The 21,339-nt window shown below is 47.5% G+C and overlaps 20 non-coding genes and 3 pseudogenes across 20 annotated transcripts; all 23 read right to left on the reverse strand.

Moving 5' to 3' along the window:
- Positions 1–313: 313 nt before the first annotated feature.
- Positions 314–504, reverse strand: LOC139200670 (U2 spliceosomal RNA). Its single transcript, XR_011584228.1, has one exon. It is a non-coding gene; the product is annotated as a U2 spliceosomal RNA (small nuclear RNA).
- Positions 505–999: 495 nt separating this feature from the next.
- On the reverse strand, positions 1,000–1,190 carry LOC139200628 (U2 spliceosomal RNA). The gene has a single exon (XR_011584188.1). It is a non-coding gene; the product is annotated as a U2 spliceosomal RNA (small nuclear RNA).
- Positions 1,191–1,662: 472 nt separating this feature from the next.
- On the reverse strand, positions 1,663–1,853 carry LOC139200714 (U2 spliceosomal RNA). Its single transcript, XR_011584260.1, has one exon. It is a non-coding gene; the product is annotated as a U2 spliceosomal RNA (small nuclear RNA).
- A 492-nt stretch (positions 1,854–2,345) lies between these two features.
- LOC139200676 (U2 spliceosomal RNA) lies at positions 2,346–2,536 on the reverse strand. The gene has a single exon (XR_011584234.1). It is a non-coding gene; the product is annotated as a U2 spliceosomal RNA (small nuclear RNA).
- A 495-nt stretch (positions 2,537–3,031) lies between these two features.
- On the reverse strand, positions 3,032–3,222 carry LOC139200629 (U2 spliceosomal RNA). The gene has a single exon (XR_011584189.1). It is a non-coding gene; the product is annotated as a U2 spliceosomal RNA (small nuclear RNA).
- Positions 3,223–3,718: 496 nt separating this feature from the next.
- LOC139200697 (U2 spliceosomal RNA) lies at positions 3,719–3,937 on the reverse strand (annotated as a pseudogene).
- A 1,733-nt stretch (positions 3,938–5,670) lies between these two features.
- On the reverse strand, positions 5,671–5,815 carry LOC139200700 (U2 spliceosomal RNA; annotated as a pseudogene).
- Positions 5,816–6,311: 496 nt separating this feature from the next.
- Positions 6,312–6,502, reverse strand: LOC139200630 (U2 spliceosomal RNA). Its single transcript, XR_011584190.1, has one exon. It is a non-coding gene; the product is annotated as a U2 spliceosomal RNA (small nuclear RNA).
- Positions 6,503–6,974: 472 nt separating this feature from the next.
- Positions 6,975–7,165, reverse strand: LOC139200631 (U2 spliceosomal RNA). Its single transcript, XR_011584191.1, has one exon. It is a non-coding gene; the product is annotated as a U2 spliceosomal RNA (small nuclear RNA).
- Positions 7,166–7,660: 495 nt separating this feature from the next.
- On the reverse strand, positions 7,661–7,851 carry LOC139200632 (U2 spliceosomal RNA). The gene has a single exon (XR_011584192.1). It is a non-coding gene; the product is annotated as a U2 spliceosomal RNA (small nuclear RNA).
- Positions 7,852–8,346: 495 nt separating this feature from the next.
- Positions 8,347–8,537, reverse strand: LOC139200634 (U2 spliceosomal RNA). The gene has a single exon (XR_011584194.1). It is a non-coding gene; the product is annotated as a U2 spliceosomal RNA (small nuclear RNA).
- Positions 8,538–9,009: 472 nt separating this feature from the next.
- Positions 9,010–9,200, reverse strand: LOC139200635 (U2 spliceosomal RNA). Its single transcript, XR_011584195.1, has one exon. It is a non-coding gene; the product is annotated as a U2 spliceosomal RNA (small nuclear RNA).
- Positions 9,201–9,695: 495 nt separating this feature from the next.
- On the reverse strand, positions 9,696–9,886 carry LOC139200636 (U2 spliceosomal RNA). The gene has a single exon (XR_011584196.1). It is a non-coding gene; the product is annotated as a U2 spliceosomal RNA (small nuclear RNA).
- Positions 9,887–10,382: 496 nt separating this feature from the next.
- Positions 10,383–10,573, reverse strand: LOC139200637 (U2 spliceosomal RNA). Its single transcript, XR_011584197.1, has one exon. It is a non-coding gene; the product is annotated as a U2 spliceosomal RNA (small nuclear RNA).
- Positions 10,574–11,045: 472 nt separating this feature from the next.
- LOC139200638 (U2 spliceosomal RNA) lies at positions 11,046–11,236 on the reverse strand. Its single transcript, XR_011584198.1, has one exon. It is a non-coding gene; the product is annotated as a U2 spliceosomal RNA (small nuclear RNA).
- A 476-nt stretch (positions 11,237–11,712) lies between these two features.
- On the reverse strand, positions 11,713–11,903 carry LOC139200639 (U2 spliceosomal RNA). Its single transcript, XR_011584199.1, has one exon. It is a non-coding gene; the product is annotated as a U2 spliceosomal RNA (small nuclear RNA).
- A 492-nt stretch (positions 11,904–12,395) lies between these two features.
- Positions 12,396–12,586, reverse strand: LOC139200641 (U2 spliceosomal RNA). Its single transcript, XR_011584200.1, has one exon. It is a non-coding gene; the product is annotated as a U2 spliceosomal RNA (small nuclear RNA).
- Positions 12,587–13,081: 495 nt separating this feature from the next.
- LOC139200642 (U2 spliceosomal RNA) lies at positions 13,082–13,272 on the reverse strand. Its single transcript, XR_011584201.1, has one exon. It is a non-coding gene; the product is annotated as a U2 spliceosomal RNA (small nuclear RNA).
- A 472-nt stretch (positions 13,273–13,744) lies between these two features.
- LOC139200643 (U2 spliceosomal RNA) lies at positions 13,745–13,935 on the reverse strand. The gene has a single exon (XR_011584202.1). It is a non-coding gene; the product is annotated as a U2 spliceosomal RNA (small nuclear RNA).
- Positions 13,936–14,431: 496 nt separating this feature from the next.
- LOC139200686 (U2 spliceosomal RNA) lies at positions 14,432–14,622 on the reverse strand. Its single transcript, XR_011584242.1, has one exon. It is a non-coding gene; the product is annotated as a U2 spliceosomal RNA (small nuclear RNA).
- A 492-nt stretch (positions 14,623–15,114) lies between these two features.
- LOC139200644 (U2 spliceosomal RNA) lies at positions 15,115–15,305 on the reverse strand. Its single transcript, XR_011584203.1, has one exon. It is a non-coding gene; the product is annotated as a U2 spliceosomal RNA (small nuclear RNA).
- A 473-nt stretch (positions 15,306–15,778) lies between these two features.
- Positions 15,779–15,969, reverse strand: LOC139200646 (U2 spliceosomal RNA). Its single transcript, XR_011584205.1, has one exon. It is a non-coding gene; the product is annotated as a U2 spliceosomal RNA (small nuclear RNA).
- A 473-nt stretch (positions 15,970–16,442) lies between these two features.
- LOC139200695 (U2 spliceosomal RNA) lies at positions 16,443–16,614 on the reverse strand (annotated as a pseudogene).
- Between the last annotated feature and the right edge of the window lie 4,725 nt (positions 16,615–21,339).

Genomic DNA, 21,339 nt, shown 5'->3' on the forward strand with positions numbered 1-21,339 from the left:
TTCCACCACTGACTGCAGGTCTCCAGCCAGAAAAAGTGCCGTTAGACGGTGAAACAAAGCACAGACAACCTCACCAAAGCAGTGTGAGGATTGAAGGAGATAAAGGGATGTTTTCATGTCGTTGTCGCAACACAGTGACAGTGAACGCAGCACACTTGACTCCACAGCTGCATGAAGACACAAAAAAAAGTCAGCAGATCAATAACTATAGGCTCATAACTTGAGGAAGACTCAAGCACAAAGCAGGAGCTCCTTTAAGAGAGCCCGCTCTTCTCTACCATTTGATAACTTAGTTGACGTTGAACACACTGGTGTGGGGTGCACCGTTCCTGGAGGTGCTGCAATACCAGGTCGATGCGTGGAGTGGACGGAGCAAGCCCCTATTCCATCTCCCTGTTCCAAAAATCAATTTAATATATGGTCCCCGGGTAGGGGACGTATCAGATATTAAACTGATAAGAACAGATACTACACTTGATCTTAGCCAAAAGGCAGAGAAGCGATAACACAAAGCTGTCGGGGGGAAAGCACCGGTTCTCCACACAGTTCCCATCACTGAGGGTCCCACTGTAAGTGGGGCCTTCTGATTGGTCCAGAGTCTGCAAGACTATCGTTTGGAGGAATGATAAGAGGCTACAACCCCCTCCTGGTAACTTTGGGGCAAAAGATTTGGACTTTTCAATGACTTTCCACCACTGACTGCAGGTCTCCAGCCAGAAAAAGTGCCGTTAGACGGTGAAACAAAGCACAGACAACCTCACCAAAGCAGTGTGAGGATTGAAGGAGATAAAGGGATGTTTTCATGTCGTTGTCGCAACACAGTGACAGTGAACGCAGCACACTTGACTCCACAGCTGCATGAAGACACAAAAAAAGTCAGCAGATCAATAACTATAGGCTCATAACTTGAGGAAGACTCAAGCACAAAGCAGGAGCTCCTTTAAGAGAGCCCGCTCTTCTCTACCACTTGATAACTTAGTTGACGTTGAACACACTGGTGTGGGGTGCACCGTTCCTGGAGGTGCTGCAATACCAGGTCGATGCGTGGAGTGGACGGAGCAAGCCCCTATTCCATCTCCCTGTTCCAAAAATCAATTTAATATATGGTCCCCGGGTAGGGGACGTATCAGATATTAAACTGATAAGAACAGATACTACACTTGATCTTAGCCAAAAGGCCGAGAAGCGATAACACAAAGCTGTCGGGGGGAAAGCACCGGTTCTCCACACAGTTCCCATCACTGAGGGTCCCACTGTCAGTGGGGCCTTCTGATTGGTCCAGAGTCTGCAGGACTATCGTTTGGAGGAATGATAAGAGGCTACAACCCCCTCCTGGTAACTTTGGGGCAAAAGATTTGGACTTTTCAATGACTTTCCACCACTGACTGCTGGTCTCCAGCCAGAAAAAGTGTAGACGGTGAAACAAAGCACAGACAACCTCACCAAAGCAGTGTGAGGATTGAAGGAGATAAAGGGATGTTTTCATGTCGTTGTCGCAACACAGTGACAGTGAACGCAGCACACTTGACTCCACAGCTGCATGAAGACACAAAAAAAAGTCAGCAGATCAATAACTATAGGCTCATAACTTGAGGAAGACTCAAGCACAAAGCAGGAGCTCCTTTACCACTTGATAACTTAGTTGACGTTGAACACACTGGTGTGGGGTGCACCGTTCCTGGAGGTGCTGCAATACCAGGTCGATGCGTGGAGTGGACGGAGCAAGCCCCTATTCCATCTCCCTGTTCCAAAAATCAATTTAATATATAGTCCCCGGGTAGGGGACGTATCAGATATTAAACTGATAAGAACAGATACTACACTTGATCTTAGCCAAAAGGCCGAGAAGCGATAACACAAAGCTGTCGGGGGGAAAGCACCGGTTCTCCACACAGTTCCCATCCCTGAGGGTCCCACTGTCAGTGGGGCCTTCTGATTGGTCCAGAGTCTGCAGGACTATCGTTTGGAGGAATGATAAGAGGCTACAACCCCCTCCTGGTAACTTTGGGGCAAAAGATTTGGACTTTTCAATGACTTTCCACCACTGACTGCAGGTCTCCAGCCAGAAAAAGTGTAGACGGTGAAACAAAGCACAGACAACCTCACCAAAGCAGTGTGAGGATTGAAGGAGATAAAGGGATGTTTTCATGTCGTTGTCGCAACACAGTGACAGTGAACGCAGCACACTTGACTCCACAGCTGCATGAAGACACAAAAAAAAGTCAGCAGATCAATAACTATAGGCTCATAACTTGAGGAAGACTCAAGCACAAAGCAGGAGCTCCTTTAAGAGAGCCCGCTCTTCTCTACCACTTGATAACTTAGTTGACGTTGAACACACTGGTGTGGGGTGCACCGTTCCTGGAGGTGCTGCAATACCAGGTCAATGCGTGGAGTGGACGGAGCAAGCCCCTATTCCATCTCCCTGTTCCAAAAATCAATTTAATATATGGTCCCCGGGTAGGGGACGTATCAGATATTAAACTGATAAGAACAGATACTACACTTGATCTTAGCCAAAAGGCCGAGAAGCGATAACACAAAGCTGTCGGGGGGAAAGCACCGGTTCTCCACACAGTTCCCATCCCTGAGGGTCCCACTGTCAGTGGGGCCTTCTGATTGGCCAGAGTCTGCAGGACAATCGTTTGGAGGAATGATAAGAGGCTACAACCCCCTCCTGGTAACTTTGGGGCAAAAGATTTGGACTTTTCAATGACTTTCCACCACTGACTGCAGGTCTCCAGCCAGAAAAAGTGCCGTTAGACGGTGAAACAAAGCACAGACAACCTCACCAAAGCAGTGTGAGGATTGAAGGAGATAAAGGGATGTTTTCATGTCGTTGTCGCAACACAGTGACAGTGAACGCAGCACACTTGACTCCACAGCTGCATGAAGACACAAAAAAAAGTCAGCAGATCAATAACTATAGGCTCATAACTTGAGGAAGACTCAAGCACAAAGCAGGAGCTCCTTTAAGAGAGCCCGCTCTTCTCTACCATTTGATAACTTAGTTGACGTTGAACACACTGGTGTGGGGTGCACCGTTCCTGGAGGTGCTGCAATACCAGGTCGATGCGTGGAGTGGACGGAGCAAGCCCCTATTCCATCTCCCTGTTCCAAAAATCAATTTAATATATGGTCCCCGGGTAGGGGACGTATCAGATATTAAACTGATAAGAACAGATACTACACTTGATCTTAGCCAAAAGGCCGAGAAGCGATAACACAAAGCTGTCGGGGGGAAAGCACCGGTTCTCCACACAGTTCCCATCACTGAGGGTCCCACTGTAAGTGGGGCCTTCTGATTGGTCCAGAGTCTGCAAGACTATCGTTTGGAGGAATGATAAGAGGCTACAACCCCCTCCTGGTAACTTTGGGGCAAAAGATTTGGACTTTTCAATGACTTTCCACCACTGACTGCAGGTCTCCAGCCAGAAAAAGTGCCGTTAGACGGTGAAACAAAGCACAGACAACCTCACCAAAGCAGTGTGAGGATTGAAGGAGATAAAGGGATGTTTTCATGTCGTTGTCGCAACACAGTGACAGTGAACGCAGCACACTTGACTCCACAGCTGCATGAAGACACAAAAAAAAGTCAGCAGATCAATAACTATAGGCTCATAACTTGAGGAAGACTCAAGCACAAAGCAGGAGCTCCTTTAAGAGAGCCCGCTCTTCTCTACCACTTGATAACTTAGTTGACGTTGAACACACTGGTGTGGGGTGCACCGTTCCTGGAGGTGCTGCAATACCAGGTCGATGCGTGGAGTGGACGGAGCAAGCCCCTATTCCATCTCCCTGTTCCAAAAATCAATTTAATATATGGTCCCCGGGTAGGGGACGTATCAGATATTAAACTGATAAGAACAGATTTTTTTTTTTTTTTTTTTTTTTTTTATTGATACAGATGCACTTCATAGAAACTTTAAGAAGAAGTTACACTTAAGACAGCGATGTGTAACCTAAAACAATAAATAAATATTGTTCCAAAAATTGATCACAGGTAAAAAAAAACATGTAAAACATGACATTTCCAAAGTGTTTGGTATCAACTTTCTTAAAAACACTAACACTCTTAAAACCCTAAAATACAAATTAATTGACCGTTAAGTAAATAATTATCTGTAAAAAAAAACACAGCAGTAAATTAAAAAAAACAGTGAAGATGTTACAGATAAAAACAGTCATCAGTTATGTGTACATCAAAGGTTTCAAAGAGTGTCCGTGTTAAAAGTCTTTAAAAAGGAGGTGCATTTGTTAAAAGGCTCTCTCTTGCTGTGCAGGAGCGCAGTGAGTCGCTACCAAGGGTAACTCATTCCGCTCCCCCAAACAGTAGGTCTCTCGGGAACCTGTGGAGGTGCTCAGAGGAGGTCCTCACCCTGTCGCTCCTTCCCACCTGCCTCACCCGGAGAGCCAGGCCGCCGCTGCTTTGACCTTTTCCCGTGTAGCTCCAGCTCCTTCGTCCGAATGGGCACAGAGGCGATTCTTCTTTGTGGCTGTGTCCTAGGCCCGCCGCCTGCAGCACCGGCCGCATGGACCGTTGCTGCGGCCATCCGGATCACAGCCACGGGGGGGATCTGCATGTGCTTTCTTACCAGCAAATTTCTGGAGGTCCATATGGCGTCTTTGATGGCGGCTAGGGTGAGCCACTGCTTGGCAAAGTCTTTACGTTCCATGTTTGCTTGGCTCACCCCGTACAGCACCAGCTGTGCTGTGAGGACCTCCTTTGCTGGTAAGTACGGGAATTTTAAGGAGCTGGCCGTTGCCCACTGGTCGACAGCAGCGCTGCACTCCCAGAGCAGATGCCTCACCGACTCGGGCTCGCCACACCCGGGCCGGGGGCAGGTTGAGTGCGCTGACATGCCCCGGGAGTGCATGACGGACCTGACTGGGAGAACCTCATGAGCCACCATCCATGACAGGTCCCGGAGTCTGTTTGGGAGAGCGGGATGGTTGACGTTTCTCCAGACTGTGGACGGGTCGCCGAATGCCAGCCTGCGCACTGGACTCACTGGTTCCCGCTCCTGCACAACAGAGATCATAGAGCGGTGGTTTGTTAAAACATGCAAGTCCTCCTGTTCCAAGTTAAAATGTCTTAAAAACTTCTGGATAAAAGCAAAGGCTGGTGGCAGGTTAAAAGACACTGGTATTCTAAGATCACTGGGTAAAAGCTTTAATCGTCTCAGGTATGACCCCATCCAGAAGCGTGTCATGGCTGCAGTTTTGGGGTTTCTGGATGGGGCTGTGGCAGCAGTGATGTGGGTTGCTATATATCTGCATCCTAAAAACAGATAAAAGTCCGGGACTCCTTTTCCTCCTTTCTCTTTTGGTCTTTTCATCTCTTCTCTTCTTATTCGTTCCCACTTGGAGCCCCACAGGAAATAAAACATTTCTCGCTCCAGGTCTAAAAGCACTCTTCTGGGTGGGATAAAAACCGAGGTGAGGAGTAAAAGCAACGGTAAAATCACTGCTTTGATGATTAAAACCTTTCCTTCCATGGTCAGTCCTCTAAGTCCCCAGTAACCTAGTCTCTGCCTAACTTTCCCTACCACGTCTGGCCAGTTTGTAGTGCCTCCCCCCTCCCTATCAAATTTAATCCCCAATATTTTTTGTTCAGTCTGGGTCATGGTCAGGGGGAGTCCTGTCGTCTCAGTCGCTGTCCATGGTCCGTAAAGTTGGGCTTGGGTCTTGTCTCTATTTAATTTAGACCCAGAGGCCAGTCCGAACCAGTCAGTCCGAACCAGTCAGTCAAGTCCAGCGTCACTGATAAGAACAGATACTACACTTGATCTTAGCCAAAAGGCCGAGAAGCGATAACACAAAGCTGTCGGGGGGAAAGCACCGGTTCTCCACACAGTTCCCATCCCTGAGGGTCCCACTGTCAGTGGGGCCTTCTGATTGGTCCAGAGTCTGCAGGACTATCGTTTGGAGGAATGATAAGAGGCTACAACCCCCTCCTGGTAACTTTGGGGCAAAAGATTTGGACTTTTCAATGACTTTCCACCACTGACTGCAGGTCTCCAGCCAGAAAAAGTGCCGTTAGACGGTGAAACAAAGCACAGACAACCTCACCAAAGCAGTGTGAGGATTGAAGGAGATAAAGGGATGTTTTCATGTCGTTGTCGCAACACAGTGACAGTGAACGCAGCACACTTGACTCCACAGCTGCATGAAGACACAAAAAAAAGTCAGCAGATCAATAACTATAGGCTCATAACTTGAGGAAGACTCAAGCACAAAGCAGGAGCTCCTTTAAGAGAGCCCGCTCTTCTCTACCACTTGATAACTTAGTTGACGTTGAACACACTGGTGTGGGGTGCACCGTTCCTGGAGGTGCTGCAATACCAGGTCGATGCGTGGAGTGGACGGAGCAAGCCCCTATTCCATCTCCCTGTTCCAAAAATCAATTTAATATATGGTCCCCGGGTAGGGGACGTATCAGATATTAAACTGATAAGAACAGATACTACACTTGATCTTAGCCAAAAGGCCGAGAAGCGATAACACAAAGCTGTCGGGGGGAAAGCACCGGTTCTCCACACAGTTCCCATCACTGAGGGTCCCACTGTCAGTGGGGCCTTCTGATTGGTCCAGAGTCTGCAGGACTATCGTTTGGAGGAATGATAAGAGGCTACAACCCCCTCCTGGTAACTTTGGGGCAAAAGATTTGGACTTTTCAATGACTTTCCACCACTGACTGCTGGTCTCCAGCCAGAAAAAGTGTAGATGGTGAAACAAAGCACAGACAACCTCACCAAAGCAGTGTGAGGATTGAAGGAGATAAAGGGATGTTTTCATGTCGTTGTCGCAACACAGTGACAGTGAACGCAGCACACTTGACTCCACAGCTGCATGAAGACACAAAAAAAAGTCAGCAGATCAATAACTATAGGCTCATAACTTGAGGAAGACTCAAGCACAAAGCAGGAGCTCCTTTACCACTTGATAACTTAGTTGACGTTGAACACACTGGTGTGGGGTGCACCGTTCCTGGAGGTGCTGCAATACCAGGTCGATGCGTGGAGTGGACGGAGCAAGCCCCTATTCCATCTCCCTGTTCCAAAAATCAATTTAATATATGGTCCCCGGGTAGGGGACGTATCAGATATTAAACTGATAAGAACAGATACTACACTTGATCTTAGCCAAAAGGCCGAGAAGCGATAACACAAAGCTGTTGGGGGGAAAGCACCGGTTCTCCACACAGTTCCCATCCCTGAGGGTCCCACTGTCAGTGGGGCCTTCTGATTGGTCCAGAGTCTGCAGGACTATCGTTTGGAGGAATGATAAGAGGCTACAACCCCCTGCTGGTAACTTTGGGGCAAAAGATTTGGACTTTTCAATGACTTTCCACCACTGACTGCAGGTCTCCAGCCAGAAAAAGTGCCGTTAGACGGTGAAACAAAGCACAGACAACCTCACCAAAGCAGTGTGAGGATTGAAGGAGATAAAGGGATGTTTTCATGTCGTTGTCGCAACACAGTGACAGTGAACGCAGCACACTTGACTCCACAGCTGCATGAAGACACAAAAAAAGTCAGCAGATCAATAACTATAGGCTCATAACTTGAGGAAGACTCAAGCACAAAGCAGGAGCTCCTTTAAGAGAGCCCGCTCTTCTCTACCACTTGATAACTTAGTTGACGTTGAACACACTGGTGTGGGGTGCACCGTTCCTGGAGGTGCTGCAATACCAGGTCGATGCGTGGAGTGGACGGAGCAAGCCCCTATTCCATCTCCCTGTTCCAAAAATCAATTTAATATATGGTCCCCGGGTAGGGGACGTATCAGATATTAAACTGATAAGAACAGATACTACACTTGATCTTAGCCAAAAGGCCGAGAAGCGATAACACAAAGCTGTCGGGGGGAAAGCACCGGTTCTCCACACAGTTCCCATCCCTGAGGGTCCCACTGTCAGTGGGGCCTTCTGATTGGCCAGAGTCTGCAGGACAATCGTTTGGAGGAATGATAAGAGGCTACAACCCCCTCCTGGTAACTTTGGGGCAAAAGATTTGGACTTTTCAATGACTTTCCACCACTGACTGCAGGTCTCCAGCCAGAAAAAGTGCCGTTAGACGGTGAAACAAAGCACAGACAACCTCACCAAAGCAGTGTGAGGATTGAAGGAGATAAAGGGATGTTTTCATGTCGTTGTCGCAACACAGTGACAGTGAACGCAGCACACTTGACTCCACAGCTGCATGAAGACACAAAAAAAAGTCAGCAGATCAATAACTATAGGCTCATAACTTGAGGAAGACTCAAGCACAAAGCAGGAGCTCCTTTAAGAGAGCCCGCTCTTCTCTACCACTTGATAACTTAGTTGACGTTGAACACACTGGTGTGGGGTGCACCGTTCCTGGAGGTGCTGCAATACCAGGTCGATGCGTGGAGTGGACGGAGCAAGCCCCTATTCCATCTCCCTGTTCCAAAAATCAATTTAATATATGGTCCCCGGGTAGGGGACGTATCAGATATTAAACTGATAAGAACAGATACTACACTTGATCTTAGCCAAAAGGCCGAGAAGCGATAACACAAAGCTGTCGGGGGGAAAGCACCGGTTCTCCACACAGTTCCCATCACTGAGGGTCCCACTGTCAGTGGGGCCTTCTGATTGGTCCAGAGTCTGCAGGACTATCGTTTGGAGGAATGATAAGAGGCTACAACCCCCTCCTGGTAACTTTGGGGCAAAAGATTTGGACTTTTCAATGACTTTCCACCACTGACTGCTGGTCTCCAGCCAGAAAAAGTGTAGACGGTGAAACAAAGCACAGACAACCTCACCAAAGCAGTGTGAGGATTGAAGGAGATAAAGGGATGTTTTCATGTCGTTGTCGCAACACAGTGACAGTGAACGCAGCACACTTGACTCCACAGCTGCATGAAGACACAAAAAAAAGTCAGCAGATCAATAACTATAGGCTCATAACTTGAGGAAGACTCAAGCACAAAGCAGGAGCTCCTTTACCACTTGATAACTTAGTTGACGTTGAACACACTGGTGTGGGGTGCACCGTTCCTGGAGGTGCTGCAATACCAGGTCGATGCGTGGAGTGGACGGAGCAAGCCCCTATTCCATCTCCCTGTTCCAAAAATCAATTTAATATATGGTCCCCGGGTAGGGGACGTATCAGATATTAAACTGATAAGAACAGATACTACACTTGATCTTAGCCAAAAGGCCGAGAAGCGATAACACAAAGCTGTCGGGGGGAAAGCACCGGTTCTCCACACAGTTCCCATCCCTGAGGGTCCCACTGTCAGTGGGGCCTTCTGATTGGCCAGAGTCTGCAGGACTATCGTTTGGAGGAATGATAAGAGGCTACAACCCCCTCCTGGTAACTTTGGGGCAAAAGATTTGGACTTTTCAATGACTTTCCACCACTGACTGCAGGTCTCCAGCCAGAAAAAGTGCCGTTAGACGGTGAAACAAAGCACAGACAACCTCACCAAAGCAGTGTGAGGATTGAAGGAGATAAAGGGATGTTTTCATGTCGTTGTCGCAACACAGTGACAGTGAACGCAGCACACTTGACTCCACAGCTGCATGAAGACACAAAAAAAAGTCAGCAGATCAATAACTATAGGCTCATAACTTGAGGAAGACTCAAGCACAAAGCAGGAGCTCCTTTAAGAGAGCCCGCTCTTCTCTACCACTTGATAACTTAGTTGACGTTGAACACACTGGTGTGGGGTGCACCGTTCCTGGAGGTGCTGCAATACCAGGTCGATGCGTGGAGTGGACGGAGCAAGCCCCTATTCCATCTCCCTGTTCCAAAAATCAATTTAATATATGGTCCCCGGGTAGGGGACGTATCAGATATTAAACTGATAAGAACAGATACTACACTTGATCTTAGCCAAAAGGCCGAGAAGCGATAACACAAAGCTGTCGGGGGGAAAGCACCGGTTCTCCACACAGTTCCCATCACTGAGGGTCCCACTGTAAGTGGGGCCTTCTGATTGGTCCAGAGTCTGCAAGACTATCGTTTGGAGGAATGATAAGAGGCTACAACCCCCTCCTGGTAACTTTGGGGCAAAAGATTTGGACTTTTCAATGACTTTCCACCACTGACTGCAGGTCTCCAGCCAGAAAAAGTGCCGTTAGACGGTGAAACAAAGCACAGACAACCTCACCAAAGCAGTGTGAGGATTGAAGGAGATAAAGGGATGTTTTCATGTCGTTGTCGCAACACAGTGACAGTGAACGCAGCACACTTGACTCCACAGCTGCATGAAGACACAAAAAAAAGTCAGCAGATCAATAACTATAGGCTCATAACTTGAGGAAGACTCAAGCACAAAGCAGGAGCTCCTTTAAGAGAGCCCGCTCTTCTCTACCACTTGATAACTTAGTTGACGTTGAACACAGTGGTGTGGGGTGCACCGTTCCTGGAGGTGCTGCAATACCAGGTCGATGCGTGGAGTGGACGGAGCAAGCCCCTATTCCATCTCCCTGTTCCAAAAATCAATTTAATATATGGTCCCCGGGTAGGGGACGTATCAGATATTAAACTGATAAGAACAGATACTACACTTGATCTTAGCCAAAAGGCCGAGAAGCGATAACACAAAGCTGTCGGGGGGAAAGCACCGGTTCTCCACACAGTTCCCATCACTGAGGGTCCCACTGTCAGTGGGGCCTTCTGATTGGTCCAGAGTCTGCAGGACTATCGTTTGGAGGAATGATAAGAGGCTACAACCCCCTCCTGGTAACTTTGGGGCAAAAGATTTGGACTTTTCAATGACTTTCCACCACTGACTGCTGGTCTCCAGCCAGAAAAAGTGTAGATGGTGAAACAAAGCACAGACAACCTCACCAAAGCAGTGTGAGGATTGAAGGAGATAAAGGGATGTTTTCATGTCGTTGTCGCAACACAGTGACAGTGAACGCAGCACACTTGACTCCACAGCTGCATGAAGACACAAAAAAAAGTCAGCAGATCAATAACTATAGGCTCATAACTTGAGGAAGACTCAAGCACAAAGCAGGAGCTCCTTTACCACTTGATAACTTAGTTGACGTTGAACACACTGGTGTGGGGTGCACCGTTCCTGGAGGTGCTGCAATACCAGGTCGATGCGTGGAGTGGACGGAGCAAGCCCCTATTCCATCTCCCTGTTCCAAAAATCAATTTAATATATGGTCCCCGGGTAGGGGACGTATCAGATATTAAACTGATAAGAACAGATACTACACTTGATCTTAGCCAAAAGGCCGAGAAGCGATAACACAAAGCTGTCGGGGGGAAAGCACCGGTTCTCCACACAGTTCCCATCCCTGAGGGTCCCACTGTCAGTGGGGCCTTCTGATTGGTCCAGAGTCTGCAGGACTATCGTTTGGAGGAATGATAAGAGGCTACAACCCCCTGCTGGTAACTTTGGGGCAAAAGATTTGGACTTTTCAATGACTTTCCACCACTGACTGCAGGTCTCCAGCCAGAAAAAGTGCCGTTAGACGGTGAAACAAAGCACAGACAACCTCACCAAAGCAGTGTGAGGATTGAAGGAGATAAAGGGATGTTTTCATGTCGTTGTCGCAACACAGTGACAGTGAACGCAGCACACTTGACTCCACAGCTGCATGAAGACACAAAAAAAAGTCAGCAGATCAATAACTATAGGCTCATAACTTGAGGAAGACTCAAGCACAAAGCAGGAGCTCCTTTACCACTTGATAACTTAGTTGACGTTGAACACACTGGTGTGGGGTGCACCGTTCCTGGAGGTGCTGCAATACCAGGTCGATGCGTGGAGTGGACGGAGCAAGCCCCTATTCCATCTCCCTGTTCCAAAAATCAATTTAATATATGGTCCCCGGGTAGGGGACGTATCAGATATTAAACTGATAAGAACAGATACTACACTTGATCTTAGCCAAAAGGCCGAGAAGCGATAACACAAAGCTGTCGGGGGGAAAGCACCGGTTCTCCACACAGTTCCCATCCCTGAGGGTCCCACTGTCAGTGGGGCCTTCTGATTGGTCCAGAGTCTGCAGGACTATCGTTTGGAGGAATGATAAGAGGCTACAACCCCCTCCTGGTAACTTTGGGGCAAAAGATTTGGACTTTTCAATGACTTTCCACCACTGACTGCAGGTCTCCAGCCAGAAAAAGTGTAGACGGTGAAACAAAGCACAGACAACCTCACCAAAGCAGTGTGAGGATTGAAGGAGATAAAGGGATGTTTTCATGTCGTTGTCGCAACACAGTGACAGTGAACGCAGCACACTTGACTCCACAGCTGCATGAAGACACAAAAAAAAGTCAGCAGATCAATAACTATAGGCTCATAACTTGAGGAAGACTCAAGCACAAAGCAGGAGCTCCTTTAAGAGAGCCCGCTCTTCTCTACCACTTGATAACTTAGTTGACGTTGAACACACTGGTGTGGGGTGCACCGTTCCTGGAGGTGCTGCAATACCAGGTCGATGCGTGGAGTGGACGGAGCAAGCCCCTATTCCATCTCCCTGTTCCAAAAATCAATTTAATATATGGTCCCCGGGTAGGGGACGTATCAGATATTAAACTGATAAGAACAGATACTACACTTGATCTTAGCCAAAAGGCCGAGAAGCGATAACACAAAGCTGTCGGGGGGAAAGCACCGGTTCTCCACACAGTTCCCATCCCTGAGGGTCCCACTGTCAGTGGGGCCTTCTGATTGGCCAGAGTCTGCAGGACAATCGTTTGGAGGAATGATAAGAGGCTACAACCCCCTCCTGGTAACTTTGGGGCAAAAGATTTGGACTTTTCAATGACTTTCCACCACTGACTGCAGGTCTCCAGCCAGAAAAAGTGCCGTTAGACGGTGAAACAAAGCACAGACAACCTCACCAAAGCAGTGTGAGGATTGAAGGAGATAAAGGGATGTTTTCATGTCGTTGTCGCAACACAGTGACAGTGAACGCAGCACACTTGACTCCACAGCTGCATGAAGACACAAAAAAAAGTCAGCAGATCAATAACTATAGGCTCATAACTTGAGGAAGACTCAAGCACAAAGCAGGAGCTCCTTTAAGAGAGCCCGCTCTTCTCTACCACTTGATAACTTAGTTGACGTTGAACACACTGGTGTGGGGTGCACCGTTCCTGGAGGTGCTGCAATACCAGGTCGATGCGTGGAGTGGACGGAGCAAGCCCCTATTCCATCTCCCTGTTCCAAAAATCAATTTAATATATGGTCCCCGGGTAGGGGACGTATCAGATATTAAACTGATAAGAACAGATACTACACTTGATCTTAGCCAAAAGGCCGAGAAGCGATAACACAAAGCTGTCGGGGGGAAAGCACCGGTTCTCCACACAGTTCCCATCACTGAGGGTCCCACTGTCAGTGGGGCCTTCTGATTGGTCCAGAGTCTGCAGGACTATCGTTTGGAGGAATGATAAGAGGCTACAACCCCCTCCTGGTAACTTTGGGGCAAAAGATTTGGACTTTTCAATGACTTTCCACCACTGACTGCTGGTCTCCAGCCAGAAAAAGTGTAGACGGTGAAACAAAGCACAGACAACCTCACCAAAGCAGTGTGAGGATTGAAGGAGATAAAGGGATGTTTTCATGTCGTTGTCGCAACACAGTGACAGTGAACGCAGCACACTTGACTCCACAGCTGCATGAAGACACAAAAAAAAGTCAGCAGATCAGTAACTATAGGCTCATAACTTGAGGAAGACTCAAGCACAAAGCAGGAGCTCCTTTACCACTTGATAACTTAGTTGACGTTGAACACACTGGTGTGGGGTGCACCGTTCCTGGAGGTGCTGCAATACCAGGTCGATGCGTGGAGTGGACGGAGCAAGCCCCTATTCCATCTCCCTGTTCCAAAAATCAATTTAATATATGGTCCCCGGGTAGGGGACGTATCAGATATTAAACTGATAAGAACAGATACTACACTTGATCTTAGCCAAAAGGCCGAGAAGCGATAACACAAAGCTGTCGGGGGGAAAGCACCGGTTCTCCACACAGTTCCCATCCCTGAGGGTCCCACTGTCAGTGGGGCCTTCTGATTGGTCCAGAGTCTGCAGGACTATCGTTTGGAGGAATGATAAGAGGCTACAACCCCCTGCTGGTAACTTTGGGGCAAAAGATTTGGACTTTTCAATGACTTTCCACCACTGACTGCAGGTCTCCAGCCAGAAAAAGTGCCGTTAGACGGTGAAACAAAGCACAGACAACCTCACCAAAGCAGTGTGAGGATTGAAGGAGATAAAGGGATGTTTTCATGTCGTTGTCGCAACACAGTGACAGTGAACGCAGCACACTTGACTCCACAGCTGCATGAAGACACAAAAAAAAGTCAGCAGATCAATAACTATAGGCTCATAACTTGAGGAAGACTCAAGCACAAAGCAGGAGCTCCTTTAAGAGAGCCCGCTCTTCTCTACCACTTGATAACTTAGTTGACGTTGAACACACTGGTGTGGGGTGCACCGTTCCTGGAGGTGCTGCAATACCAGGTCGATGCGTGAAGTGGACGGAGCAAGCCCCTATTCCATCTCCCTGTTCCAAAAATCAATTTAATATATGGTCCCCGGGTAGGGGACGTATCAGATATTAAACTGATAAGAACAGATACTACACTTGATCTTAGCCAAAAGGCCGAGAAGCGATAACACAAAGCTGTCGGGGGGAAAGCACCGGTTCTCCACACAGTTCCCATCACTGAGGGTCCCACTGTCAGTGGGGCCTTCTGATTGGCCAGAGTCTGCAGGACAATCGTTTGGAGGAATGATAAGAGGCTACAACCCCCTCCTGGTAACTTTGGGGCAAAAGATTTGGACTTTTCAATGACTTTCCACCACTGACTGCAGGTCTCCAGCCAGAAAAAGTGCCGTTAGACGGTGAAACAAAGCACAGACAACCTCACCAAAGCAGTGTGAGGATTGAAGGAGATAAAGGGATGTTTTCATGTCGTTGTCGCAACACAGTGACAGTGAACGCAGCACACTTGACTCCACAGCTGCATGAAGACACAAAAAAAAGTCAGCAGATCAATAACTATAGGCTCATAACTTGAGGAAGACTCAAGCACAAAGCAGGAGCTCCTTTAAGAGAGCCCGCTCTTCTCTACCACTTGATAACTTAGTTGACGTTGAACTGCGTGTGGGGTGCACCGTTCCTGGAGGTGCTGCAATACCAGGTCGATGCGTGGAGTGGACGGAGCAAGCCCCTATTCCATCTCCCTGTTCCAAAAATCAATTTAATATATGGTCCCCGGGTAGGGGACGTATCAGATATTAAACTGATAAGAACAGATACTACACTTGATCTTAGCCAAAAGGCCGAGAAGCGATAACACAAAGCTGTCGGGGGGAAAGCACCGGTTCTCCACACAGTTCCCATCACTGAGGGTCCCACTGTCAGTGGGGCCTTCTGATTGGTCCAGAGTCTGCAGGACTATCGTTTGGAGGAATGATAAGAGGCTACAACCCCCTCCTGGTAACTTTGGGGCAAAAGATTTGGACTTTTCAATGACTTTCCACCACTGACTGCAGGTCTCCAGCCAGAAAAAGTGCCGTTAGACGGTGAAACAAAGCACAGACAACCTCACCAAAGCAGTGTGAGGATTGAAGGAGATAAAGGGATGTTTTCATGTCGTTGTCGCAACACAGTGACAGTGAACGCAGCACACTTGACTCCACAGCTGCATGAAGACACAAAAAAAAGTCAGCAGATCAGTAACTATAGGCTCATAACTATAAGACTCAAGCACAAAGCAGGAGCTCCTTTACCACTTGATAACTTAGTTGACGTTGAACACACTGGTGTGGGGTGCACCGTTCCTGGAGGTGCTGCAATACCAGGTCGATGCGTGGAGTGGACGGAGCAAGCCCCTATTCCATCTCCCTGTTCCAAAAATCAATTTAATATATGGTCCCCGGGTAGGGGACGTATCAGATATTAAACTGATAAGAACAGATACTACACTTGATCTTAGCCAAAAGGCCGAGAAGCGATAACACAAAGCTGTCGGGGGGAAAGCACCGGTTCTCCACACAGTTCCCATCCCTGAGGGTCCCACTGTCAGTGGGGCCTTCTGATTGGTCCAGAGTCTGCAGGACTATCGTTTGGAGGAATGATAAGAGGCTACAACCCCCTCCTGGTAACTTTGGGGCAAAAGATTTGGACTTTTCAATGACTTTCCACCACTGACTGCAGGTCTCCAGCCAGAAAAAGTACCGTTAGACGGTGAAACAAAGCACAGACAACCTCACCAAAGCAGTGTGAGGATTGAAGGAGATAAAGGGATGTTTTCATGTCGTTGTCGCAACACAGTGACAGTGAACGCAGCACACTTGACTCCACAGCTGCATGAAGACACAAAAAAAAGTCAGCAGATCAGTAACTATAGGCTCATAACTATAAGACTCAAGCACAAAGCAGGAGCTCCTTTACCACTTGATAACTTAGTTGACGTTGAACACAGTGGTGTGGGGTGCACCGTTCCTGGAGGTGCTGCAATACCAGGTCGATGCGTGGAGTGGACGGAGCAAGCCCCTATTCCATCTCCCTGTTCCAAAAATCAATTTAATATATGGTCCCCGGGTAGGGGACGTATCAGATATTAAACTGATAAGAACAGATTTTTTCTTTCGAAAATGTTTATTGATACAGATGCACTTCATAGAAACTTTAAGAATAAGTTACACTTAAGACAGCGATGTGTAACCTGTACAACAATATCTAAAACAATAAATAAATATTGTTCCAAAAATTGATCACAGGTAAAAAACATGTAAAACATGACATTTCCAAAGTGTTTGGTATCAACTTTCTTAAAAACACTAACACTCTTAAAACCCTAAAATACAAATTAATTGACCGTTAAATAAATAATTATCTGTAAAAAAAAAAACACAGCAGTAAATTAAAAAACAGTGAAGATGTTACAGATAAAAACAGTCATCAGTTATGTGTACATCAAAGGTTTCAAAGAGTGTCCGTGTTAAAAGTCTTTAAAAAGGAGGTGCATTTGTTAAAAGGCTCTCTCTTGCTGTGCAGGAGCGCAGTGAGTCGCTACCAAGGGTAACTCATTCCGCTCCCCCAAACAGTAGGTCTCTCGGGAACCTGTGGAGGTGCTCAGAGGAGGTCCTCACCCTATCGCTCCTTCCCACCTGCCTCACCCGGAGAGCCAGGCCGCCGCTGCTTTGACCTTTTCCCGTGTAGCTCCAGCTCCTTCGTCCGAATGGGCACAGAGGCGATTCTTCTTTGTGGCTGTGTCCTAGGCCCGCCGCCTGCAGCACCGGCCGCATGGACCGTTGCTGCGGCCATCCGGATCACAGCCACGGGGGGGATCTGCATGTGCTTTCTTACCAGCAAATTTCTGGAGGTCCATATGGCGTCTTTGATGGCGGCTAGGGTGAGCCACTGCTTGGCAAAGTCTTTACGTTCCATGTTTGCTTGGCTCACCCCGTACAGCACCAGCTGTGCTGTGAGGACCTCCTTTGCTGGTAAGTACGGGAATTTTAAGGAGCTGGCCGTTGCCCACTGGTCGACAGCAGCGCTGCACTCCCAGAGCAGATGCCTCACCGACTCGGGCTCGCCACACCCGGGCCGGGGGCAGGTTGAGTGCGCTGACATGCCCCGGGAGTGCATGACGGACCTGACTGGGAGAACCTCATGAGCCACCATCCATGACAGGTCCCGGAGTCTGTTTGGGAGAGCGGGATGGTTGACGTTTCTCCAGACTGTGGACGGGTCGCCGAATGCCAGCCTGCGCACTGGACTCACTGGTTCCCGCTCCTGCACAACAGAGATCATAGAGCGGTGGTTTGTTAAAACATGCAAGTCCTCCTGTTCCAAGTTAAAATGTCTTAAAAACTTCTGGATAAAAGCAAAGGCTGGTGGCAGGTTAAAAGACACTGGTATTCTAAGATCACTGGGTAAAAGCTTTAATCGTCTCAGGTATGACCCCATCCAGAAGCGTGTCATGGCTGCAGTTTTGGGGTTTCCGGATGGGGCTGTGGCAGCAGTGATGTGGGTTGCTATATATCTGCATCCTAAAAACAGATAAAAGTCCGGGACTCCTTTTCCTCCTTTCTCTTTTGGTCTTTTCATCTGTTCTCTTTTGATTCGTTCCCACTTGGAGCCCCACAGGAAATAAAACATTTCTCGCTCCAGGTCTAAAAGCACTCTTCTGGGTGGGATAAAAACCGAGGTGAGGAGTAAAAGCAACGGTAAAATCACTGCTTTGATGATTAAAACCTTTCCTTCCATGGTCAGTCCTCTAAGTCCCCAGTAACCTAGTCTCTGCCTAACTTTCCCTACCACGTCTGGCCAGTTTGTAGTGCCTCCCCCCTCCCTATCAAATTTAATCCCCAATATTTTTTGTTCAGTCTGGGTCATGGTCAGGGGGAGTCCTGTCGTCTCAGTCGCTGTCCATGGTCCGTAAAGTTGGGCTTGGGTCTTGTCTCTATTTAATTTAGACCCAGAGGCCAGTCCGAACCAGTCAGTCAAGTCCAGCGTCCTGTTGACCGATAAAAGGTCAGTGCATAAAACGTTCACGTCGTCCATGTATAAAACACATTTAGTTGTAAGTCCCCCGCTCCCCGGAACTCCCACCCCATTGATCCGTTTGTCCCTTCTCAAGATTTGTGCCAAAGGTTCCACGCAGATGACATAGAGGAGGGCAGATAACGGACAACCCTGACGGACACCGCAGTTAATGTCCACTGCTTTTGTCAGATGCCCGTTAACAAGAAATTTGCTGGTGATACTTCGGTACAGCAAACCCACCCAAGCTATGAACCTGTCTGGGAACCCCACTTTTTGCAGTACTTGGAAAAGGTACTGGTGCGAGACCCGATCAAAGGCTTTCTCAAAATCTAAATTTAGGACTACTAGCCGAATGTTTCTGTCTCTCGCATAACAGATGGTGTCTCGGATCAGTACGAGGCTGTCGGTGATCTTCCTCCCCGGGATGGCACAGGCTTGATCCGGGTGGATCACCTCCCCTAAAAACAAAGACATACGTGAGGCTAAAAGTTTACTAAAAAGTTTACAGTCAAAATTTAAAAGCGTGATAGGTCTCCAGTTCTTCAAGTCAGTCTTGTCTTTGTGTTTGTGCAGGAGTGTCACTATCCCTACTCTAAAACTATCAGGAAGTCGGTCGAGTCCTTCAAAGTCAGTAAAAACCGCAAGCAGGTCAGGTGCTAAGATATCCCAAAAGGTTAAATAAAATTCCAGGGGAAGCCCGTCTTGTCCTGGGGACTTCCCTTTCTTAAAACTCAAAATACATTTATTTAACTCTAAAATGGTAAAATCTTGGGTTAAAAGCACGCTGTCTTTCACGGTTTTTTCAATAAAAAGCAAAACTTCTCGCATGGTATCCATTTCAATAGTTTTTTCTTTGTACAAGTCTTCATAAAAACGTTCGATGGTTGCTGTAATTTCCTCTGTTGTGTTTGCTGTGCATCCATTTTCTCTTGTCAGCTTGGAGATTGTCCCTCTTTTACTTATAATTTTCTTAAAAAAGTACCTTGTGCATTTCTCTCCTTCCTCTCGTTCTTGTTCTCGACTTCTTAAAATGATACCTTTACTTTTAATTTCTGCTAAAAAGGACATCTCTTTTTTGATTTGTTCTATTTCTTCATTAAAATCCATACCTTCCTGATTTAGTTTAAAATAGCGTTGTAGTCGCTTTTGCAGTCCCATCATGTGTCTGTTCTCCCTATTCTTCTTCCTCTTACCTGCCTGTCTAAAGAAAGTCTGGGTCTTTCCCTTCACCATTTCCCACCAGTGTGCACGTGTCTCGTAAAAGTCTTGAAGGGTCTGCCACTCGCAGTACTGCTCCCTATACTGACTGACTAACTCCGTATCTTCTAAAAGGGAGCAGTTGAGCTTCCACAGACCACTTCCTAAAGTCACACCCACGGGGAGTGAAAGGGTGCAGGACAGCATGAGGTGATCAGAAAAGAAGACAGGAGTCAATCTAGCATCGGTTGGCGGGCAATCCCTTGTTAAAACAAAATCTATGCGAGAGGCTCTGGTGCCATCACCACTGAACCAGGTGAAGCCCTCCTCTCTGGGATGCATGGTTTTAAAACAGTCCAGTAGTTTAAAATCCCTGCATATGCCCTGTAATAAAACCGATGTTTTGTCTACTCTAAAATCTTCCCCTGCACTCTTTCTGTCTTTCCTACTTAAAATACAGTTAAAATCGCCTCCTACAACTAATGGTACCCTACCTAACATGTGGGACTGCAAGTCTTCTAAAAGGTCATATCTGTCATTTTTGTCGTTAAAACCATAAATATTTAAGAGGTTAAGATCCTGTCCCATAAAAGTCAAATGTGCTAAAAGTGCCCTACCATCTCTCACCACAGTGCTGCCCTTCACCAGAACTTGGGGGTTTTTGATTAAAATGGCCACTCCATCATTTTTATTTTCGTTTGAGCCACTCCACATTGATGGATGTGGCCACATCTCCTCCCACTGTCTGTATTGATTAAAAAATGGTAGTCCACATTCTTGAATTAAAAACACATCTGACTTACAAGAATAAAGGAAGGATAAAACACTCTGGGCTCTAACTCTCGACTTCACACTCCTCACATTTATTGTCGAGAAGGTGAGTGTCATGAGTATGGTTAAAAACAACAGGTATGACATTTTAAAAGACTAAAAGGATTAACAAATTTAAAATGTCTTAAAAGGCAGTTATGTGATTTCTTGCGAATTGAGCTCTTCCTTCACTCCTACAGGTGAAGGGTGAAGGGGTTCAGCTCTATTCCCCCGTCGGACTCTGGGTGTTGGCCTCTGACGCAGGGTTGCATTGAGTTTTGAGTCCTTCGGGGTTGATTGCAGAGCTATTGTTAAAAAGGAGACCTCATTTGGGGAATCGGAGGGGAAGACTCTGGGCTCCTCCTCCACAGGTGAACTGTCTGAGTGGACCCCAGCTCTCCCCCTCTTCTCCAAGACTACTGGAGACTCGGAGGACAATTCCGACAGAGGCCTCTTGGCCTGCTGGGCATTGGGGAGGGGGGCATCATCGCTTTCATCTTGTGATTTGTCGACTTCATTTTCTGGGTTAGCTCCGCCTTCTGCCTGCATCGGCCCCTCCTCTTCCACGGAACTTTCCATTTCTGGGGCCGTTGCAGGCCCCTCCCCCACTCCCGCCTCACCTGACACCTGTTCTCCAGTCAGAGGATTTGGCGGGAGATTTGAATTTTCTGGCCCAGCCTCCTCAATTAGCTCTCCAACTGCCTCTTCTCTGCCATTTTCTGTTTTCCTTGCTGCTTTCAGTTTGTTGGCAAAAGACTTTGGGCAATCTCTGAAGAGGTGATTTGATTCTCCGCAAAGATTGCACTTTCTGCCATTGGTGCACTC

Source organism: Pempheris klunzingeri, chromosome 4 (genome assembly GCF_042242105.1).
Source record: "Pempheris klunzingeri isolate RE-2024b chromosome 4, fPemKlu1.hap1, whole genome shotgun sequence".
NCBI lineage: Eukaryota > Metazoa > Chordata > Actinopteri > Acropomatiformes > Pempheridae > Pempheris > Pempheris klunzingeri.